This window comes from Mus pahari, chromosome 12, assembly GCF_900095145.1.
Source record: "Mus pahari chromosome 12, PAHARI_EIJ_v1.1, whole genome shotgun sequence".
NCBI classification, from domain to species: Eukaryota; Metazoa; Chordata; class Mammalia; order Rodentia; family Muridae; genus Mus; species Mus pahari.
In genome coordinates, this window is record NC_034601.1 from 2422971 (window position 1) to 2434143 (window position 11173).

Consider the following 11173-nt stretch of genomic DNA (forward strand, 5'->3'; position numbering starts at 1 on the left):
AGTGCATATATGAAGTGCATATGTGGAGTGCATATATGAAGTGCATATGTGGAGTGCATATATGTGTGTGTGCCTAACAGAGATCAACACTGGGTATCATTCCCTGGTAGTCATATATACAGATTTTGGGGTTCTTTTTGAGATGGTCTCTAACTGGCTTGACACTCATCATGCAGGCAAAGCTGACTGACTAGTGAGTCCCTGGAATCTCTGTCTCTCTCTCCCCATCACTGGGATTACAACTGAGTGCCACTGTACTCAGCTTGATATGAGTCCTGAGATCTCACTCGGAACTAGGCACATTCCCGCCAGAGTCAGTTCTCTAGCCACATTCCAGGCATCTGAGGGGCGTCTGGTCCATGAGGAGGCAGACATAGAGATGCATGTTTGTGGGGGACAAAGCCTTGTGATGCTTGCTGGTCTCTGAGTAGGGAAAAAGAAGCTCTCATATACTGTGCTTGGGATAACCAATGCAAAATTCAACTGCATCTACTAGACAGAGGAAGACAGAGTAGGATCAAGAGACCCTGAAGTCACGGTGACGAGACACTGGGTGACATGAGGCAGCATGGGCATTCTGGTTTTGTTTAGAACAATTGGCTCTTGGGTCTTATTCTTAGCTTCAGCAAATGAACATCCGAAGAGGACAGCTACTGGGGGCATGCTCAGTACAGAGATCAAGCAACTGTTGTGGGTTTTTTGGAAAGCCATAAGAGTTGATTGAAGGGAGTCAACTATTAAAGTCCAAGGGCATCCTAATGCCGTCCTGGGTCTATGCACTGTTGAATGCAGTGATAGGAGGGGCTACTTTTGTTCATGGCCACTTTTAGAAAATAATCCATAGACACATAAGAAAATGATCCTTTAGTTCTGAGTGGAAACTTTAGGGTGCTCTGACCTTGCAGAGAATCTAGGTCACACTAGATCTTAGGCACAGCTGACTACAGCAGGTCAGTCACAGTGTGATGGTGTCACTGGAAAGCAGCCTCGTGTTGTGTGTCTGGGACTCCTCCGCTTTCCTTGTCTCAGCTCCATTCTAAGCAAGTGTGGGCATCATTCTAAGGATACCTGGTTACTGTTTTAAGGAAGCCGAAGTGCCTTTCTTCCTTCCTAGATCTGAGCAGTGCTGATCTTGTCAGAATCAAACAGCTAGGTAGGAATGCCTCATGCACCCATGGATGCAGCTTCTGGTGTGTTCCATACAGTTTGCTTGCACACATCTCAGTGTAAAGCAGGGAGAGGGAGCACCAAGCACGGTGTTGCTGGGCCCAAGACCTGCTTGATTACCTGATTGCTAAGGAGACAGAGAACCTTGTGCAGTGTCTGGCTGTCCTCAGACATTTGGTCATGCAAGTGATGCCTTTGTGTTTCTCTAGCAGTGGGAGAAAGGTCAGCAGGAAAGGTGGGAGTTGGCTCTGAACCACCTCTAATCTAATGGTGATATTGAAAGTCCCCATGACAGGACAGTGGGACAGTCTTGCTTCCGTGGTCCTTACTCTCCTCTTCCTTCTGCTCACGGCTCTGGGTCCAAACCTGATTCTTTGCCAATGACAGGGGGCAGCAACCCCATGTTTTTTTTGTTTTTGTTTTTGTTTTGTTTTTGTTTTTTGTTTTTTTTTGTTTTTTTTTTTGAGTTATTTGTTGCAGAAGTTGAATAATTTACAAATCCTGTCCAAATTTCTGGGGGTGGAAGAACCTTGCTTTGGGCAGATTCTCATCCTGTTTAGCACATCCCTAAGCAATAGAGTTCAGATGTCTAGCCTAAGGTAGACAGTCTGGCACTTCATCCCCACAGACTGAGCTTCAATGACATGCCTTCTCCACCAAGCTAAAAGGAGACCCTTGAAAACAGGAAGTCAAAATAAATCCTTTCTCTTTTGAGGTGTTTCTTTCAAGCATTTTGGTCATAGTGACACAAAGTAATGAAGCAGGTCACTGTGACCAAACCCTGATCAAAACAACAGAATGAGGGGATTGCTTGTTTAGACAATGGGCGCACTGTGAGGTGCAGTATCATGGTGGTAGTTAGGTGTGGCAGCAGAAATTTGCCATTACAGATAAGAAGTAAAGAAAAGGCATACAGAATGAGGCCACAGCAAGATATGGCCACCAGGACAGCCTCTACTTACCTTGTTCACAACTGGATCCCACCTCCTACCTTTTTTAACCCCTACTGATTATGCCACCAGATTCCATATCTGTAAAGGATTAACCCCATTCATTAGGTCAGAGCCTTTGTGATGTCACTGCCACATGTGTCATGGGCATGGGCAGAAGTACCTGTAGTTTCTTAATCCAATCAAGTTGATAATGAAGATGCACCTTCTCAAAGCTGAGGAGATGACTCATTTTGTAAACTGTCTGCCCTGCAAGTACAGAGACCCGAGTTCACTCCCCAGAACCCATGTGAAATAGCATCTGTAACTGCTCACTTGTAATCCTGATAATAGAGAAGTAGATACAGGCAGATCCCTGGCGTGCATTGGTTAGCCAGCCTGGTTGAATTAACATGTTCCGGACCAGTGAGATATCCTGATACATCAAACAAACAAACAAACAAACAAGCCACAAACCAAAGGCAGACAGTATTCTGAGGACCTTTACTTGAGGTTGGCCTCTGCCTTGAACATACACCTTCACAAACACAGTGAACCCCACACACATACACCTGTACACATGTGCACACTCAGACAAAGAGGTTGACTGTTTCAGGTGACTGAGTCCATCTTCTCTCCCTCTGTTTCTTTCTATTCCTGACTTTCCTCCCTTGGGTGAATGCTGGCAAATGCCCCTCCTTCTCTAGGACATTTGCATCAGAGCAAGAGCTGAGACTGCATAGAGTCTACGATGCCCTCGCCATCGTTCGGCTGGCACGATGGTGGAAAAGCATGCTTTTAAAATTAAATGCAAAATGGAAGCTTGTAATGTACTATGAAGGAAAAAAATACTGGGCTCGTAAGGCTACTGTGTGAGATGTTTCCATATGGAGGTAGTGACATTCGAGAGCTGATTAGGTGTGACCAGCACTCCAGGTCAAAGTCGAGGCATGTGTGACATCCCCTGTGGCAGAAGTCTCTTTTAGAATTAATCAATACAAAAAACTGGAGCGAGTCTTCACAGATAAATAAATAAGGCTGGGACTCCAGGGTTGCATTATGCAAGGTGTCAATCCACATCATTAAGTAATATGGAATAAAGCAGGAAGTGACAGATGAAGGGTCCAAACGATCCAGTAAGCTCCCTGGGTTTTGTGGGGATTGCCAGGCTGCCCTGTACAGGACTAGGAGTGCAGGTCTGGAGACAGGAGCAAATGCCATTGCAGAGCCAAGAGTCAGTGGATGGCAGAGTCTAAAACATTGAAGGGACCAGTCCTGCTTAGACATTAAAGTGCCTATTGCAGCCCAGGGGTCACCAACTCCACGGTGTCTTGGAAATAATCATGCTTTTTCTTTGTCTTCCCATTTGGGTGGAGGGCAGAGGGGGAGGGGCTAATGCACAGATATGCATGCATGCCGATCGTGTCTGGTGAGCATTTTCAAGTTTCTTCGCATTAGCTCTTCATCCCTGGTGCAGTTCTCAGTAGGATAGAAATGCAACCAGTTCCACTGAGGCTTAAGGTTCTCTCTGAATGCCTATTAATATTTAGAGAATGTACAAAAATCATCAGTTAATAAAACAGGGTTATGGGAATAGCTGAATGAGGAAAGGGTATGTTGTGCAAGCATGGAGACTTGAGCTCAGTCTCCATGAAACCACATAAAGAGCCGGGCACGGTGGCACATGCTTGTAATCTCAGCACAGGTGAGGTGGAGGCAAGGTGACTGAAGCTCCAGGCTCACTGGCCAGCCAGCCTAGCCAAATTGGTGAGCTCCAGGCCAATGTAGAGAACCTGTCTCAATGAGGAGAACACAGAGGGTCAGCTGAGGAGTGATATGTGAGGATGAGCTCTGACTTCTATAGGAATGCACACACTGCATCTGCATACATGTGTGTGCTCTCCTACACACAAACACACACACACACACTCACACACATACACACACATGCTCACATATACACACACACACTCACACACACACACATGCACACATATACACACACACTCACACACACATGCACACATATACACACACTCACACACACACATGCACACACACTCACACACACACTCACACACACATGCACACATATACACACACACACACACACACACACATGCACACATATACACACTCACTCACACACATACCGTGTATCTTTTCACTGGAAATCCAGAGAACATCTTGTTTCTCTGTGCTGTCTGTGCCTTTGCTAATGAGTGTTTTTAGTCTCACCTTGTAGCGGTATTCTCAGCCCTTATATTTTTATAAAATAACCTACCTGGAGGATTTGACACATTCTTATTAGTGAAAAGGAGGGAATGTAAGATTAATTTCAACTTCAAGTTGGGTTAAAAACAGATGGTGAGGTGTGGGCATCAGGCATATTAGACATAAAATTAATTGCTATTACCTGGGTACCACACACTAGAACATAAGAAGAGGCCATGGTGCTCAGAGAAAACCTTCTCCTGGAATGGAGGTCACTTTCCTTCCTTGGTGCTGTAACGCTTTGGGTCAGTGAGGAATTGCTTCTTAGACGATGCAATGTGGTGAACAGCTGGTAAGTGCCTGGGCATTGGGCCAGATGACAAAGCTATGGTGTGCAATTAAACCCTGCCTCAGTTCTCTAGCTCTGAGTAGTGCAAAGGGTTAGAAAGATTATGCAATCGTGTCCCCATAAAGGAAAGTGTAAATGACCACAGCAACCTCCCAACAATTTAGTACAGCATAAAGGGCTAAGAACACCCTTGGGTGCCAGTGAAGAAGGAGCTCACACTGGACCAGATGGAGTCAGTGAGAGAGGGACATGCTCAGAGGGCCCAAAGAGGGATGAGGCCTTGGATCTTTTTGGTAGTTTGATATAGCTTGGTGTTAGGGCGATGACTACCCTACGGGACAGAGGAAATGACAGAAAGGTAGGCACATATGGGAAGTCTGAGGCTGTCTATAGTGGAAAAAATTGTTTTAATAAGTAGGAAGCATACACATTTGCATACTGGACTGGGAGATCCAAAAGGTTTGAGCAAGTTCTATTCTTCCCAGAACTCAGATTGTCTTCCTGCTAAGTTCAAATCCCGTGAGTCAGCTGTTCATTCCTGAACTGTCTCAACTCTTGTCCCAGGGTCATGCTCAGCCATTTATCTTTATCTTCCAGATCTCAGCACCCTGATAAGTTACTTTCTTGTTAGTTGTTTTAGATTTAGTATTTTATTTTATGTGTATGAGTCTCTTCTTTCTCTCCCTCTCCCTCTCCCTCCCCTCCCCCCCCCTCTCTGTGTACAATATGCTTGCCTGGTGCCCAGAAGTTGGTGGGGTGGGGACAAAGCCAGGATATGAGCTCTAGGAACGTAGACAGGGTCCTTTGCAAGAATAAGTGATCTAAACTGCTGAGTAGATGACTAAACAGTAGGACATATGTGAATGAATTTGTTTGAGTGTAAGGACAATGGATGGGTGGACAGAGGGAAGAAAAAAATGAATGCACGGATGCATGGATGCATAGGTGATGCATGTAAGAGTAGAAAAATGTGTACATACAAGGATGGATGCATGGGTAAGTGGGTGGATGGATACATGGTAGATAGATGATTGGGGGATGGATAGATGGAATGATAGATGCATGTGCATATATATATACATATATATATATATATATATATATATATATATATATATATATTCATTTCTGCAATCCTCTGTCTACCCACCCATACTTTCTCACATGCACACCCATCATTCACATACATCCCATACATATATTCACATACATTCATATATATGTGCATACAGACACATACATATAGATATATGTATGCTTACACATATGGATGGAAGGTTTGGTGAGCAAGTGGATGGATGGGTGGTAGAATCTGAGTAGATGAGTGGATATGTGGGTGGATGGATTGGTGTAGGGATGACTGAATGGATGGATCCATCCACTGATAGGTAGATGTGTATGGACAGATAGATGCATGGTTGCATGGGACAATGAGTAGTTAATATATGGAAGAATAGTAAGTGGATGGCTGAGTGAAGGGCTGGGTGTATGGGTAGATGAATAGGTATGCATAGGTGAAAGGGAGAGTAAATGGTGGGTGGCTGCACAGATGGACACATGTGTGAATAGAAGCTTGGATAGATTGTTGAGGTAGAGAAGTATATGGATAGAAGGATGGAAGATAGATGAAGGAAGAGCTCATGGATGGATGGATACATGGGTAAATGAGTGGGTGTATGTACGTATGAGTAGGTGAATGGATAAAATGGTGAATGGGCAAATGAATGGGTAAGCAGACATCGGTTCATGAGATTTTTACACTGCTTAAAAGCTGTTTCCTAAGTAAAACCATAAAGCTAAAGGTTACTGAAGGGTGAGTGTACTGCCAGAGGAAGCTGCTCACCCTGTATCACTTCAGAGTTCTGTGTGTGCTCAGGTATCTCTCTACACCTCTTTCTTTCCAACAGTTTGAGTCCAGTTGGTGTCCCAGATCATACTAATTTACCAACACTCGAGGACTCACCAAGTGGGAACATTTTCTATACCTATGTCCATCACAAGTGTAGAAACACATATCAGAAAGGGTATAAACTCTGAACATTTTCTATACCTATGTCCATCACAAGTGTAGAAACACATATCAGAAAGTGTATAAACTCTTAATATGTCTGCAAATAATATTTTCAATGAAGTCCAAAACTTGTGAACTGCTAAGTCCACGTGCACAGTTTCCCTGTAATGGGGCAATATCTGAACCAGGATCCCAGAATCCTGAAAACCAATTCTGCTTCTGTTGTTATTGCTTATTTCCCAGGGAAGAAACAGGTCATGATTCACCTCATGTAAGTCACCCTGCAAGGAGTCTAAGCCCATTGGGAATCCCAGTTAGTTTTATTTGGAAATGACTCCCTTTCAACACCGAATCTTCTGAATTTTGATTTAGTTCACCTTTCCACTTGTGGTGCTGGGGCTAATGCCCAGAGCCTAATGCACATGAAGCAGGTGATCTACTGCTGAGCTACACTCCTAGCCAAAATTCTCAGAGATGTGAGTGACAGCTGTATTTATTTCACACAGAAGGTCATCGCTCCTAAACTTCTGATCATCATGCTTTTGGTCCCCAGAAAGTACTACAGGTTCAGAGTTGAAAGGAAATTGAGAACTTAGTTCATTCAATCTGGCTCCATTCCTGAAATTCATAATATTAGCCCTGAAATATCAACTCCTCATATTTCCTGGGACCTCCTGAGACCCGGAAACTACAGTGTGTAGAGCAGAAGAGCAGAGGATGCCTCCAGATTCAGTGAACAAGTTCCAGTCTTTATGCGATGCACTCCTTCAAGCTCTGAGCCCAGTGAAATAGACAAAAGAGTCACAGCTCATGTGCTGGACGATGAAAATATTTAATAGACCCTGTGAGCAATCAAGTTTTGCTTTCTCATTGTCTTCACCATAGTAAATTTATAATGCAATCAGGATGTTTTTGGCACTAGTTTTTATAAGATTTTATACTAGTGTTAGTATATCTCAAAGGGCATTCATAGGATAACTAAAAGAAATGATGTGCATACATAGTACAAGTGTCTAGATTCTCCTTCTCATGTCCTTTCCTCTTTTCTTCTCTAGGAAACAGCTCAAAGACCTCATGAAAGTGGGACTTACGGCTTCCTTGATCAGGCTCAGCATTCAGTAAGTGTGACCCATTTGAGGCGCTCACGGTGGAAATGCAAGTGCTTCTTTGATTTCATCTCTAGCAGGCTCTCTTCTCCATGCTCAGCAGTTCCCACAGAAACTTGCCCGTGTGCCTGCTCTCTCTGCTTGACACTGCTGTGTTTGGTTCAGAGTTAAGAAGGGAGATTGCTCTGCAGAACCTCCTTCCAAGCTCTGCCTCCCAGCCCTGCAGTGAACATTGGGCCAGATCAGCACTTCAGTAGGTTAGCCCCACTGGTGTAAACTGAAGGTTCATATAACATGCACTTCGCTTTCTTCCATTTCCTATGGTCTGTTCGTGAGGGAAGAATGTGTCACTTTTTTCCTGGTCAAATGACACTGCAGTGTGGAAAGAAAACCCAGCACACAGATCTGTTGGTGACCTTGTAACTCCAGAGACATTCAGGAACAACTCATTTGTTCCTTTAGAGGCAGGAGGTTTGAATGTGATACACAAAACTACTGCAGAAGAAAAATCTGTACTTTAAGATACAGAGGAGTTTTGCTTAGAAATTTCATTTGTCTTTACCTGCTGTCTGCCTTTGCCATCATACATAAGAATTTAGTTTGGTTAAGCTACCAGTTCTTTTTTTCCAATTTCCCCCATTTTTTTTATCTGCTAGCATCTGTGGCTAGAACCCCATGGAGTCTGACTTGGGTTCTCCTCTTCAATAGTCTGCTGGAAAAAAACAAAACAAAACAAAACAAATTTTAGGAATAAAATTGCTATCATTTAAGAAAACCATCAAAATCATCAAAGATTCAGAAGGAGAATTGAGGAAAGATTTATCTTTCTAGATGTGACTTTCCTTACAGGCTTTGGAATTAGGTAGCATATCTGAGTTTTTTTTTTTTTTTTTTTTCTGGTTTTGGTCCATAAAACATCACCCTGTGTCAAAGAAAACTGGTGGAATTATAGGTAAGGGAATTATAGTAGTGAGGAGCTAGCTGATTACATAGCTACTTTTTCTTGGGTATTGCCTAGCTGCTCTTCTTGCTGTGAAATTTGCATGTACAAGTGGAGAAGAGGAAGAGGAGGAGGGGAGGAAGGGAAAGAAGAAAGAGGAGGAGGAAGAGGAGAAAGAAGTAGGAGGAGGAGAGAAGGGGAGGAGGAGGAGGAGGAAGAGGAGGAGAAAGAGGAGGCGGAGAAGAAGAAGAGGAAGAAGAACAAGAAGAAGAAGAAGAAGAAGAAGAAGAAGAAGAAGAAGAAGAAGAAGAAGAAGAAGAAGAAGAAGAAGAAGAAGAAGAAGANAAGAAGAAGAAGAAGAAGAAGAAGAAGAAGAAGAAGAAGAAGAAGAAGAAGAAGAAGAAGAAGAAGAAGAAGAAGAAGAAGAAGAAGAAAACAGCTGACAGTGCTAGCCCTTTACTCCATCCGAATGCCTCTGTGTCACCCTGATGAGTTAAAACTTGTATCACGCAGGGAATCAGAGCCAGCCTTTTGTTTCTAATCATAAAGGAACTTCCATCTCTATTCCCTAGTTAGCACATCTATCTTGTCATACCTTTGAAGTTTCCCTTTCACATTTCCTGAAAACTGTGAGAGGTTTTGTAAGTACAAAAGGGGTATGAGCTATTTGTTATTTCGTTTGTTCAAAGCTATAGAGTATAAACTTAACCATGCCTATTACTCCATCTTCTTTCCCAAATAACATCATTCTCCTACCCCCTTCAGTGTGCTGGGACAGCAAATGATAAGGAAATGAAGGGCGCATGGCAGAGTTTTAGAAGGAACATGACCCTCTCTGTCTCTGCCTACAGGACATGATGCAAATTGCTGCCACTTGAAAATGAATTCATGTTCAGTCTGTATGCTCAGGCTGGAAGCAGTGGATCTAAGGGATGCTGTGGTCCCAGAGATAATCAGTACAGTAGTGTATGGGGGCTCACATTAATCCGTCTATGGAGATGGGATTTTCTATCTTCAGCCATAGTCAGACGAAGGAAATGGAGTATTAATTTTCTGTTCCTTACTACTTACTGGTGAGCAAATATGATAATTTTTGAAAAATTGAAAAAGAAAGAGACAGAAAAATGTCTCATTGCTGATGGACTCTGAGGGATGGCACCAAATTGCTGGTCATTTATGTTGCTTTCCTTGAGACTAGAGCATCTGTAGTATTAGAAACGTCAATCCATGCCCAAGGCATGGAAATTACTTGATTAGGAGGGAGAGTTGAGTTCTGGGAGGTTGTTCAGTTAGGGAAGAAGGGCTTGCTTTGGTCCACAGGTGAGGGTGCAGTACATCATGGCAAGGACAGTGGAAAGTAGCTCCCCACTTTGAATCCAAAGCCAGGAAGTACAGAATAGTAATACATGCCAGTGCTCTGCTTGCTTTCTGTTTATATTCAGGACATATTTATATCTCTGACCCATGGAATGGTGTTCCCTACTTTTAGAGTGGCTTTTCCTACCTCAATTAATCTAAACTAGAAACTCTCACACACATGACCACAGAGAGGTATCTCCATGGTGATTCTAGATCTTCTTGAGTTTGATATTAGTGTTAGCCATCATAACTGGGAAGCAGTCCACTGGCATTCAGAGGAGTTCATGTCCCAGCACCCATGGGTGCTCTTCATTGTTAACATGAGATCCAGAGCTGGCCAGGAAACTGCTCTGGTATCTTCTGGAATCTCACCAGAAACAGTGTCTGTGGGTTGGATCTGTGTACCTGACCTGCTCATTCACCTTTACCTGACTCTTGGATCTGAGGCCATTGTTTTGCATTGCTGGTTCCTTTCTCAAGTATGTGTTCATCCTTTGCCAGTTAACCTTTCTTAGGAATCCTTTGACCTTTGAGTACTTTGAATATGATTGGCCAGTGTTCATAGTTTGCAGAGCTACTTCCTATGAGCCAATGTTGATTTCCCAGATTTTCACATCCCTGGATGACGTGTTGTTAAACACAATGTCACAGGAAATTCGTGTTAGCACGCTCATTGGTTGAACTTGGGCCTCAAAGCAATTTCCTACAACTTGTAAATTTAATGTCTAACAGAAGGCTTCCTTGACCTCTCCCACCTGTCAGATAACACTTTCATGCGTGCTGTGTCACAGTCATTAATCCATGAATTAATTAACGGGGAAATGATATTTTAATGTTTCCTTCTCTTGATTGTCAACTTGATTGGATGGAGAGGAAAAGAGGAGGTTTGTAAAGCATACATCTGGGTATGTCCTTGATGGTCTTTCATTAGGCTAACTAATGGAGGAAACCCAGCTGAATGAAGGTGGCACCATCCTTAGGTTAAGGATCCAAAGAGAATAAAAGAGAAAACAAAGAAATCTGCTAACCTCCTCTCCTGTCTTCTCATCTCCTTATCTCCTCCTCCTCCTCCTCCTCCTCCTCCTCCTCCTCCTCCTC

The 11173-nt window shown here is 43.3% G+C and overlaps 1 protein-coding gene across 7 annotated transcripts in view; it reads left to right on the forward strand.

Moving 5' to 3' along the window:
- The window catches only part of Rbfox1 (RNA binding fox-1 homolog 1), a 1661838-nt gene that overhangs the window by 415548 nt on the left and 1235117 nt on the right, over positions 1-11173 (forward strand). For 6 of the 7 annotated variants that reach the window (XM_029544519.1, XM_029544538.1, XM_021209994.2 and 3 more), the window contains exon 2: positions 7726-7788. The exons of the other annotated variant lie outside the window; for it this stretch is intronic. The gene's annotated coding sequence lies outside the window, so the exon portion shown is untranslated. The remainder of the gene's footprint in view (positions 1-7725; positions 7789-11173) is intronic. 7 annotated transcript variants of the gene reach the window in all.